Below are 12,347 nucleotides of genomic sequence, written 5' to 3'. Positions count from 1 at the left end.
GAGACATTGAACTAAATTGAACCATAAAAGGATATTAATGGACTGCTCTGGACTATATACATAATTGTGCTTATTTTTTTTAAATCAATTTTTAATATTAGTATATATACATTTTATTTTTTCTTCTTTCTTAGATATAATCCCTTTTTAATATTATTAAATTCTATCGTCTTATTAAAATTGTGTTATTAATAATTGTAGTTATATGCTTTAATCTATATAATATTTTATACAATTAATTGGTGTAGCAGATACCCTTTATGATATTATACTTATATCTGTGATATTGAGAGCTTAGGAGGGCGGTCACATACAAAAATATACATCATCTACACTATCTCTATATCACTGTGTGCACAGACACTCAATGCAGTTCTGAATGATAGAGTGCCTGTTATGTATAATTATTCATAATTTTAAAATGAGTACCTATATTACCCCACCCCTGTGAGATAATCATTGGGCACTCAGTTTCCCAAGCTCTCTGGCCCAGTGAAACAGTCTTATAAAGAAGCGGATTAATAATAATTTATATAATTGGGAAATCTTACCCTTATAACCGTGACTTCCAAACAAATCATTTAAAGGTGAAGAAGTGTCTATCTCCAACAGTGAGGCTTGTCTTACACTTGAGAGCGCTGAACGTATCTGAAAGTATCTGAACCAACTTAGATTATCTAAATTCCCCAATAGTGCCATACTCGAGAGGGACAATGCCTCCCCGTTCTTTACTACCTGTGATAAATACATAATATTAGTTTTTTGCCAAAACTTATCCCCAAGTAATTTATCAACTTCCTGTAAAAAAAAATTGTGCCAAAGAGCAGTGCACTGAAAAGAGCCCTTTATCCCCATCCATTTTCTAATGGTAGTCCAAGATCTGGAGAATAACTTCCCAGTTACTATATATGCTTGTTTAATATTATTTAAGCAACCCGATTCCAATAATGTAAATATATTATCAGAGGGAGATCGGTCCACCAAGTTCTTACACAAAGCGCTTTTCTCCCAATGACAATATAACCATAACTGCCCTACTATAAAATAACCCTTGGATCAGGGAGGACTAAATATTCCCTACTTCAACAGCTTAGAAAAATATTCCAATTTTAGCCTCACTCGCTTTCTTCCTCAAAGTAGATCATTTATTATTCTCTCAAGGAGTTTGAAAAACGTATCCTCGCTCCAGATTGGGGAGTTCCTGAGAATATAAAGGAGTTGGGGGAGAATCACCATTTTGAGTAAAGAGATTTTATCTGCTTAAGTCAATGGTAGTCGCAACCATGTGGTGATTTTTTATCTCAGCCTGCTTATTAGTGGTATTAAGTTAAGCTGTACGTAATCCTCAACCTTAGGCGATATCCTCACACCAAGATATTCTACTGAGTCAACGACTTTTAGTGTTTTTAAAGGCCCCTCATTTAAATACTCAAAGTTGTCTAGTGGCCTACGAGTAGTTTTTAACCAGTTAATATCTAGACCGGAAACTTCCCCAAAGGAGTTAACTATGTAAATAACTCTCGGGAGGGTTATGTTGGTATGGTTTATATAAAATAAAACGTTGTCTGCATATAAGGAGATCTAAACCTGTGATCCCAAGACTCCAAAATCCTCAATGGTTATATCTTGTCTAATACTAAGTGCTAGAGGCTCAATATAGATGTCAAACAATAGTGGTGACAATGGACAACCTTGACGAGTACATCTAGTCAAGGTAAAACAAGGGGTCAAACTACCATTAAGGTTCAGTCTCGCACACAGGGAATTATACAAAAGCCTGACCATAGTTAGAAATCTAGGTCTAAATCCCATCTTTTCTAGTACCTTCCATAGAAATTTACACTCAACCCTGTCGAACTCTTTAGAGGCATCCAAAGACAGGACCGAGCGGGAATCCGCTCCGGGGGACTGGATGTTTGCAAACAGATGATGAAGGTTGTGATGAGTGCCTTTATTTTGAAATAATTCTTTCTGATCAGGGTGTACTATTGAGGAAATAACCCTGGAAAGCCTGATAGCCAACATTTTTGACAAAAGCTTAATGTCGGTATTTAGTAGCGATATAGTCTATAGGACTCCATCTCTAAGGGATCATTTCCCTTTTTTTTATTAAGAATACGATTACCGCTTCCGCCATTGATTCCGATAAAGTACCCTCCTCCAGAGACTCATCAATAACCCTAAGCAAATATGGAAGAATAACACTGTAAAACAAAACATGCAATGCAACAGCTCTCTGCAAACCAAATAAAGTACAAAACTGCATCATAATTGAAAATGCTATACTAATAAGTTAGAGATGCTTGGCAAATCATTTTGTACAAAATAATTTGAGCCCGTCTGCCGCACGTCAAGGCGATCTCTGTCAGATGGGTTCCTAACACTAAATTCTACCTGTTATGTGCCATGACGGCTACCACATAATTCAGCGAGTGTAGGTTCCACATGCATGCTGGGCCTGCTTTAATTTCTGTCATTTTTGGTGCCAAAATGGCCTCCATTATATCCAAGGAATGCAGGTACCAACATGCATGGAAGAATAACATCTCTATATTTAAGATAAAACTCATAGGGAAAACCATCTGAGCCAGGGGAGGAGTTTCCAGAGAAGGCCTTTAATGCAGCCTCTAGTTCCTGTAAAGAGAATTCTGCTTCAAGAGATTTTCTCTGTGCTTCCGGGAAGTTGATGGAGTCTAAGTAAGAGTCCATCTTTTCATCCAAACTGTTTTTACTAGATCTGTATATTTCGACAAAATATTTTATGAATTCTTCCTTTATTTTTTTCCTGGTGTTCAGTGATAGTACCCTCAGTTAATACTGCGTATTTCTTTTTTGGGATCTTGATTAGATATTACCTTAGCAAGGAGTTTCCCTGGACACCCTGATTCACAGAATAGTTTTTGTCCCCTGAAAAACAACCTTTGTTAGGCCTTGTCCAGGAGAAACTAAGAGTACTCCTTACTTGCATTTTGCATCACTCTCCTGTTTTTCTCAGTTTTCTCCTTAGAAAACGGATCCATCCCATGTAAAGCGGCATCTATAAGAGCCCTCTCCTTCCTCCCGTACCCATTTTTAAATGGGAAATATTACTGACAAGTAACCCCCTTACAAATGCCTTGATAGAGTCCCATCCAACTTGTATTTTGGCTGATTTACATTTAGTCTCCTAGTAGTATACCATCTCCTTTATCATCCAGTCGTGATTATCTATTACAGAAAGCCAGTAGGGGTTTAATCTAAAGGGGGAGGGGGGGGGGGGGGACTACCCCTTTCTTGTCATCGTCCAGGGTAAGCTCAAGAGAAACCGGGACATATTTCATACGCTTAATGTGTCTCAGATATTTTTCATTTACTAGTGCAAGGTCTATCCTGGACATACAGTTTTCAAATCTGGTTACAAAGGAATAGGCTTTTTTTCCCCCGTCCTATAACACTCCAAACGTCTATAAGCCCCGACTCCTGACAGAATCGAACCAATGGAGATCCCTGGTTAGATACAGAAGTGTAGATGTCTCCATCCATAATGGTCTGGTCAATCTTAGGGTTAATTACACAATTAAAATCCCCATTTACTATGGTAAGGCAATCTGGCCAATTCTCCCTAAACATTAATAAACGATTAACGGAGGAGCAATATATAAAAGCCAAAATACATAGTATACCGAAAAGTTTCCCATAAAGAAAAATAAATCTCCCCTGCTTCCTCGCAGTGAAAATCAATCCTTTTATGTATAAACACATTCACTCCTCTAAAGTGAAAGTAGAATGATATGCCTGCGAGATCCATCCCCTAGTGATCCGCATCATAGACTCTTCAGTAAAATGGGTTTCTAATAGACAGACTATCGCTGGTAAGTGTCTCTGTACTAAATCAAACACGTCCTGTCTTTTAAACTTATCCCCAAGTCGCCGAACATTCCAGGTTAGAATTGTGACAGACAGATAATCAACTAATCAAAAGCAGTCCCCTATAAACTCCTTCCCCTTGTCGTCCATCCTAAGAGATGCATTGCTAACCTCCCCCCAGCACCCCATGATCCGCTACTAAAGGAAGCGGATTTCTCTACTGAGAACACCTTTCCCCCTCCCCACTGATCCAGCCTCCACAGCCAAAAGGGGATACGCCAAAGTTCAAACATTATTCTGGTCTAGCCAGTCTGTAGCTAGGTCCGGAGTATCAAAAAAAGTGTAACTTCATAAAATATTATGCAGTTTGGCTGCGTATGTAATGGAATATTTAATGTCTTTGCCCTGGAGGAGTTTTTTTTTTACAGCCGAGAAGGAACGTCTCATATCTTGAACCTCTTTCGAGAAGTCTGGGAAAAAAGAGAGTTTATTACTGTTATTTAGAAAAGGGTAGCACTCCCGTGCCCGCTTTAAAATAGTGTCTCTATCCTGGGATGTAAGCATCTTTACCAGTAATACCCTTGGTTGCCTTCCAGGGATCAGTTTACCCCCGGGAATCCAATGGGCCCTCTATACTAAAAATAGAGGCAAAAAATGTTCCTTCCTAGATTTCTCCAAGATTAAGGCTTGTAACATTCCAGCCGGGTTTTTCCCTTATAAGCCCTCAGAGTCCCAGGATTCTCACGTTTGATCTTCTCGACCTGTCTTCCAGGTCAACAACTTTTTTTTTCTAATTACTATAGTCCGTTTTTAAAATAGCAATATCAGGTTTTAAAACTTTTACTTCGGATTCCAGGGAACTCGCAGTCTTTTCTATATCGGCAACTCTGTCTCTTATCTTTGTTAAATGGTCTTTAATAATAGATACATCAGTCTGAACAGTCCCTATTAAACATGCATAATTAAAAAACTATTCCAAGTACATTTTTTTATTTGTAGATATTGGGGAATAAAACTTTAATATTAGTGTGTGTAAGTGATATAGAAAACAAGTTAATATAGTATATGTATATTTGGGTGATATTAATGTTTAAGTTAAAGTGTACAATTATTAATGTGGTGTATGTTGGCGAGACAAATATCATTAGGCACTGTATATAATAAACAGAACTAACAATAAAATTCAGCAAAATAAAACTCTGTTTATTCACAGACATAATAGTCAATTGGACAAATTTTTTGGTTCAGTTTTATAAAATCACATAACACAAAAAACTCACAAATTAAAGAAACGTCCAGGTGGCGAGGGGAGACCCAGATACTGCGGGCCAGAGTAGGCTGGATGGGAAGGGGGGCCAGAGTACTGTGATGGGTCAGCTTGGGAGGAGGAGGGGACAGGCTGCCCATAATAAGATTCCCCCTGATACTGTGGGCCATATGGCCGAATAGGTGGCCCATAATGATATAATAATCATTTGGAGGAGGGAACTGTGGGGGACCCTGTGAGCCCTGGGAAATTGGCATTGGCCGGAGGCCAAACATGTGCCCATGGAGGTGCCAATTTTCCAGTGCCACAAACATTTCGGTAGGGTCGTTGGGGGGAGTGACTGCATCCAGAACGATTCCTAGAGCCTATTTGGTTCTAAAGTAATCGTTCTGGAGGCAGCTAGTGCAAATAATGGGCCAGACTACGGGCAAAAAGGTCTAAATGATCCTCCTGCTGGGCTCTAGATAAATACTCCAGAACCTGAGTATTTATCAGAGATTCGGCAGGAGGCATTGCCCGTCGTCTGGCCCGGCTGGGTAGAGCCAAAGGAAGGGGGGGGGGGAAGGAAATCGGCTCCGGAAGCAGTTGGAGGCCTGGATGGTGCCGTGCTGGGTCCTGGGCCACTCTCTGTCTATGCTGGCCCAGAGGGAGTGTCTTCCTCGCAGGCACTTGATTGCTGCGGAGCCAACTCGTCCCCTTCCTCCTTTAGGTTGTCCTCCGTTCTTCAAAAGAAAAAGAAAAAAAAAACATTGTACATTACTACATTATTAACCACACATATTATCATCATCAGCAAAATACTTTTAGCACATAGTACTACATTAACTAAACAACATATTACATATGGGGTCATTTGGCAACATTGGGGAAATTAGAAGTGTCATAGCTGGCCATAGCAACAATTCCTAATCCACTTGTCAGGTTGTTCAACTGCTTTTGCTAAGGAAAGGAGGAATTGGAATGGTTGCTATCGGCAACTATGACATTTCAAAATTAACAACTGTTACCCATCACATTACCTACATAGTCTACATACAGTGTGTATCGATAAACATATAGTGGTCAGTGTATAGAATTAACTTACGGACGCAGCTCCATGACCTCACGGAGGAACATCGGTTGTTCCTTGAACATATAGGGCCTTTTCTTTGGGGGCCCGGAACCAATCCGCCCCTGGTGCTGCATCTCTTTGTAGAACTGGTCCCTGCAGCTCCACCAATAATAAAAAGACAAGAAAGGAAAATGTAGGCAAATATACAATCCTACAGAGGATAACGTATCACGTGCTATACTAGGAAGGAGGATAACCTATGACGTGCTATACTAGGGAGGAGGATAACCTATGACGTGCTATACTAGGGAGGAGGATAACCTATGACGTGCTATACTAGGGAGGAGGATAACCCATGACGTGCTATACTAGGGAGGAGGATAACCTATGACGTGCTATACTAGGGAGGAGGATAACCTATGACGTGCTATACTAGGGAGGAGGATAACCTATGACATGCTATACTAGAGAGGATAACCTATGACGTGCTATACTAGAGAGGATAACCTATGACGTGCTATACTAGAGAGGATAACCTATGACGTGCTATACTAGGGAGGATAACCTATGACGTGCTATACTAGAGGGGATAACGTATCACATGTGCTATACTAGGGAGGATAACCTATGACATGTGCTATACTAGAGAGGATAACGTATGACATGTGCTATACTAGAGAGGATAACGTATGACATGTGCTATACTAGAGAGGATAACGTATCACATGTGCTATACTAGGGAGAACAGCAAGGATCACACATGTTTACATTAGCTACTTATCCAAATTCTGGCAACTTGGTTTTCTCCAAAATTGTGAAAAAAAGCTCCTGGGTTATCTCCATCCAGGCCGCATCTTTTTTATACCGGTCGTGATAGTCCCCTGACCGCGTATCCCAAGTGCAGGGCCTCTCCTGGTCGAGGACAATGTGCCTCTCCACATCCATAGCCAGTGGTGTCTTTGGCATGCCTTTCAAATGGTCCGTAAGGGCTGGAAAATTCAGCTGCAAACTCCTGCCTCATGTGCTGCGACCACATGCCTTTAAAAGGCCAAATCTGTGTAAAGATGTGGATTCATTGTCATTTTCTGTCAGGTAGTCAGACGTTGTGATGGCAAAGGCAAAAAACTCTCCCTTTTTGAACGTGGTCGGGTTGTTGAACTGCATAAGCAGGGTCTCTCACAGCGCGCCATCACTGCTGAGGTGGGACGCAGTAAGACAGTCATTTGGAATTTCTTAAATGATCCTGAGGGTTATGGAACAAAAAAGTGAAGTGGAAGACCCAAATATATTTCATCAGCACTGAGCCGGAGGATCCAATTGGCTGTCCGTCAAGACACTGGACGATCCTAGATCCAAATTAAGGCCCTTACTGGTGCTGACTGCAGCCCCATAACCGTCAGACGGCATCTGAGACTGAACGGCTTCAAAAACCTCGTCTCCTTGAATGCCACAGAACTGCTCGTTTGGACTTTGCAAGAGAACACCAAACATGGGACATTCAAAGGTGGAAGAACGTTTTATTCTCTGATGAGATTTTTTTTTTACCTTGATGGTCCTGATGGTTTCCAACGTTACTGGCATGACAAGCAGATCCCACCTGAGATGTTTTCTACGCGCCACAGTGGAGGGGGCGCCATAATGGTCTGGGGTGCTTTTTCCTTCAGTGGAACAATGGAGCTTCAGGAAGTGCAGGGGCATCAAACGGCCGCTGGCTATGTCCAGATGTTGCAGAGAGCATTCCTCATGACTGAGGGTCCTCGTCTGTGTGGTAACGACTGGGTTTTTCCACAGGACAATGCTACAGTACACAATGCCCGCAGGACAAGGGACTTCTTCCAGGAGAATAACATCACTCTTTTGGCCCACCCTGCATGTTCCCCTGATCTAAATCCAATTGAGAACCTTTGGGGATAGATGGCAAGGGAAGTTGGGGCCATGTGAAAATCGCTGAATATATAACATATTGCGATTTTCACACAACGTACAAGTGATGCATGAAAAACAATGCTTATGTACACAGCCCCATTAAAATGAATGGGTCTGGATTTAGTGCAGGCGTAAAACTCACTCGTGTGAAAGGGGCCTAAAAGACCAAGCAATTTTTTTAATTTTTTTCTTGGTTACATTGCAAGAGCTATAATTTTTTTAATTTTACAGTCGTTGTAGCTATATGAGGGCTTGGTTTTTGCAGGACACCATTTTGTGGTACACATAACTTACTGATTAAAAAGGTTTTCCAAAATGTTGTTTACCGATGACCTGTCCTCTGCATAGGTCATCAGAATCTGATCGATGGGGGTCTGACACCTGGGACCCCGCCAATGAGCTATTTTGAGAAGGCAGCAGCGCTTCTTGCAGCTTACCAAGCACAGTGCTGGACATAGTATAGTGGCTGTGTTTGGTATCGCGCTCAGCTCTATTCACTTGAAAGGGGCTGAGCTGCTCCTAGGACTTGTGATTGATGAATGTTTAATCACTTGGCCTACGAAAAGCAGAGAGAAGGCCGCGGCGCTCACAGGAGCGCCGATGCCTTCTCAAACAGCACATCGGCGGGGGCCCCGGGTATCGGATCCCGACCGATCAGATACTGATGACATATCCAGGTCCAGGGAGAACCCCTTTAACTTTTAGTAACATTTTTTTTTTTAATGGGAAAAAACAGCAATACTGTCACAGAATCTTCAGGTTATAGATTTTGCAGTGATGATTTTTCGGCATAAATAACAGGATGACTTTATATTCTGTGGGTCAGTATGATTACAGCGATATACATGTATTTTCTTTTTTTTACATTTTACATTTTAAAACCCCCTTAAAAAAAAAAGGGAAACAAAAAAAAAAGTTTTTGCATCACCACATCCGAGGACCCATAACTTTTTAAATTTTCTTTTTACAGAGCTGTATGAGCGCTTACATTTTTGCAGGATGACATTGGGATCATTCTGGGGCACATAAAACTTTTGGACTGCTTTTTACTTATTTTTTTATGGTGAATGAGCAAAAAACTATTCTGGTATTTTATTTTTTATATGACGTTCACCGTACGGGATGAATTACATGATTATGGTGTAGTGTGGTTTATTATAAACACAGTGATTTACGGACGGACTGTAAAACCCTGCCCACGCTAAGCCATGTCCCCAATTCGGTTAGGTCACTGCCCCTCCCACTCCGCAGCGGACGGGGATTTAAAAAATTAAGGTAAAATCAACAGCAGGTCAGCTGCAGGGGTGGGAGGGAGGGTGACTTTTTTTTTTTAACTTAACTTTATAAAACTTTTTCTTTAACCATTTACAAGGGGCCTTTATCAGGCGATCTTTTGATCGCTTTTATAATACCCTGTACTGATTATACAATGCAGATCATACTGGCAGTGCTAAACTGACCATCACCAGCAGGCACTCTCCTAGGCAGCCCTTCTTTAAGCCCAAGGCTGCCATGCCAAGTTGATGGGAGACCGAGGGAGCTACCTCCCTCTTAACCAGTTAGATGCCACTGTTGCGTTTGACAGCGGCATCTAAGAGGGTAAACAGCCCGGATTGGCACTTCTGCTAGTCTGGGCCGTTATCAAGAGGTGCAGATTTAAAATGTAATCCCCCTTCTGCCAGTCAATGCAGAAAAGCAAGTCTACAGAAATCCCACAATTTCCCCCTTACTGCTGCGGACAACACTAGCATCACACCAAGGGGAGCCAGCACACTTATTGGGCATGAAGATAGTACAGTTGGTTTCGTATAGCGTGTTTACGAATAAACTACACTTTGAGGACGTTAGGACAGCATGAATCTGCTGACAAGGTCCATTTACTGTGGTTTCACACACCACATTTTTTTTTGTGGCTTTTTTTGTATGGAGAGATTCATTTTTTTGCAGATTGGATGTGGACCCATTCAATTCCGTTCATGTGCTGTCCGCATCTGTATGTCCATTCTGCAGTCCCGCAAAAAGATAGATCATGTCCTATTCTTGTCTATTTTGCGGACGAGAATACGCAGCGTTACAATGGTTCCGCCACAAAATAAAATGGATGAACAAGGATATCATCCGTATTTTTTGCGGACTGCAAGTCAGATTTTTTTTTTTGCGACTGTTGCGTCGCTATTGCAGCAAGTCGCATTGTGACACCATTGAAATACATGATATAAAATGTTGCATGACAAATATCGCCATGCGTTGCCTTTTTCTGCAACACGTGTCGCTGTGTAGCCTTACTCTTACATCAATTCCTCTAGACTTACAGATTTGAAAAATGGGTGAAAAAAGTGGGCATGGTTAAGGGGTTTCTGTCACCCCAATTTTCTCTGTTAAACAGGCTGACATTATAGATGTGAAAAGGTCACCTGAATTTAACTCAGCATTTCTTTTATTTAAGTATGCCCCCGTTTTCGTGTAATTTAAACTTGTATTGTATGCAAATCAGCCTCTAAGAGCGGGGGGGGGGCGTTGCACCTGCTCCTAGACGCTCCGTTCACCTCATTTCCACGCCAGCATTGGTTCTCCTGCCGAATACTGAATAAGAAGGCGCAGGCGCGAGATTTACATGGCAGACAGGGCCACCAGGAGAACCAACGCTGGCCTGACCCTGTCAATCAAGACAGAAGGGCGTGGAAATGAGGTGGGCGAACAGAGGTGCAACACCCCCCCTGCTCCTAGAGGCTTATTTTCATATAATAAAAGTAAGAATTACATGAAAATGGGGGCATACTTAAATAAAAGAAATGCAGTTAAATTCAGGTGACATTTTCACATCTATAATGTCAGCCTGTTTAACAGAGAAAATTGGGGTGACAGAAACCCCTTAACCATGCCCACTTTTTTCACCCATTTTTCAAATCTGTAAGTCTAGAGGAATTGATGTAAGAGTAAGGCTACACAGTGACACGTGTTGCAGAAAAAGGCAACTAACTATGTTAATTGGTTTTGCTCCAGTTTTATCAATTACATTTTTAATTTTTTTTTTTAAGTCAAAAACTCGCTCCAGTAGGGTATTGTGTAGAAAAACCAGAGTAGCATTTCTAGACAAAAGTGGTTTTAAAGATGCTCCAAATGTAACAAACATGCGACATTTGGCACAAAGTGCCCCAACACTAAACTGACTTGAAATACTATCTGGATGATAAATTCCCCCAGTGTATTTTTGGTTGTCGCATTTCTCCAAAATGAGACATGCTCTTTGTATGGCGACTTTTTCAACAGATTTTGCTATAAAACTTGATAAACGTATGTTTTAAATTAAACAAATTTAACGATACAAAAAATACACGTGTAAAAAAAAAAAAAAAAAAACAACAATGAAAAACACTTAAAATTCATGATCTTTAAGAAAAAAAAAAAAAAAAGGTCATCAATATCATATTGGCGGGGATCTGACATCCTGCACATCAACGGTTCAGTAGCAGCTCAGGCACTGGAACTACACAGCTCTGTCAATTGCATAGTGGATGGAGTTACTGCAGCACTGAAGTGAATGGAAGCAGCGCTGCACTAACCAGCTCTGTCCACTTTATAGCTGTGCACTTTTGGCCCCTGTGCTACTCCCAAACAGCTGATCGGCAGGGATGTGGGGTGTCCAACCACCAATCCTAAAGATTGGCCATTAATAAAAAAAATACTGGAGAATGCCTCTAGGCTGCTTTCACAGCGGTTTGTGTCCAGCAGATTCTCAACATTTTTCCCGTATCAGGAGGCCAGACTCCATTATCCTTAAAGGGGCAGGCGGGCATTGTGGTTGCATTGCCAGATCCAGAGAATTCTGCAGGAACAGCCTGCCAGAATCGCTGCTGCAGATGTGAAAGCAGCATTAAAGAGATCCCAAATCTAGAAATGCATTTTAGAAATGTGTTATAACTGGCAAGCTGTGGCAGTTAGTGTTAAGCGAAGCATCTGAAGTGGAATTCAGTCAGAAGTTTGATTCTAACTTTGATTCTAAATTAATCAGAATTTCCTCGCACTTCGTGGTAACAAACCAGTTTTCCTAAAATGGCGGTTGCATGTATTAGAAGCCTGATATCACCCCCCTGTAATGTCACAGCTAGGCAGAGTCGCATAAAAAAAAACCTGATCCTGCGTGGTCGCCGCCATTTTCCGGTGATATGACCATAGGGAGAGACGTGACAAGACACTCATATGCACTAGGGACAGTATTGCTGCAAGCTTAACAGTGAGTGCAGGACAATATCGGAG

This window comes from Bufo gargarizans, chromosome 4 (genome assembly GCF_014858855.1).
Source record: "Bufo gargarizans isolate SCDJY-AF-19 chromosome 4, ASM1485885v1, whole genome shotgun sequence".
In the NCBI taxonomy this organism is placed as follows: Eukaryota; Metazoa; Chordata; class Amphibia; order Anura; family Bufonidae; genus Bufo; species Bufo gargarizans.
This window is presented reverse-complemented; position numbering follows the sequence as displayed.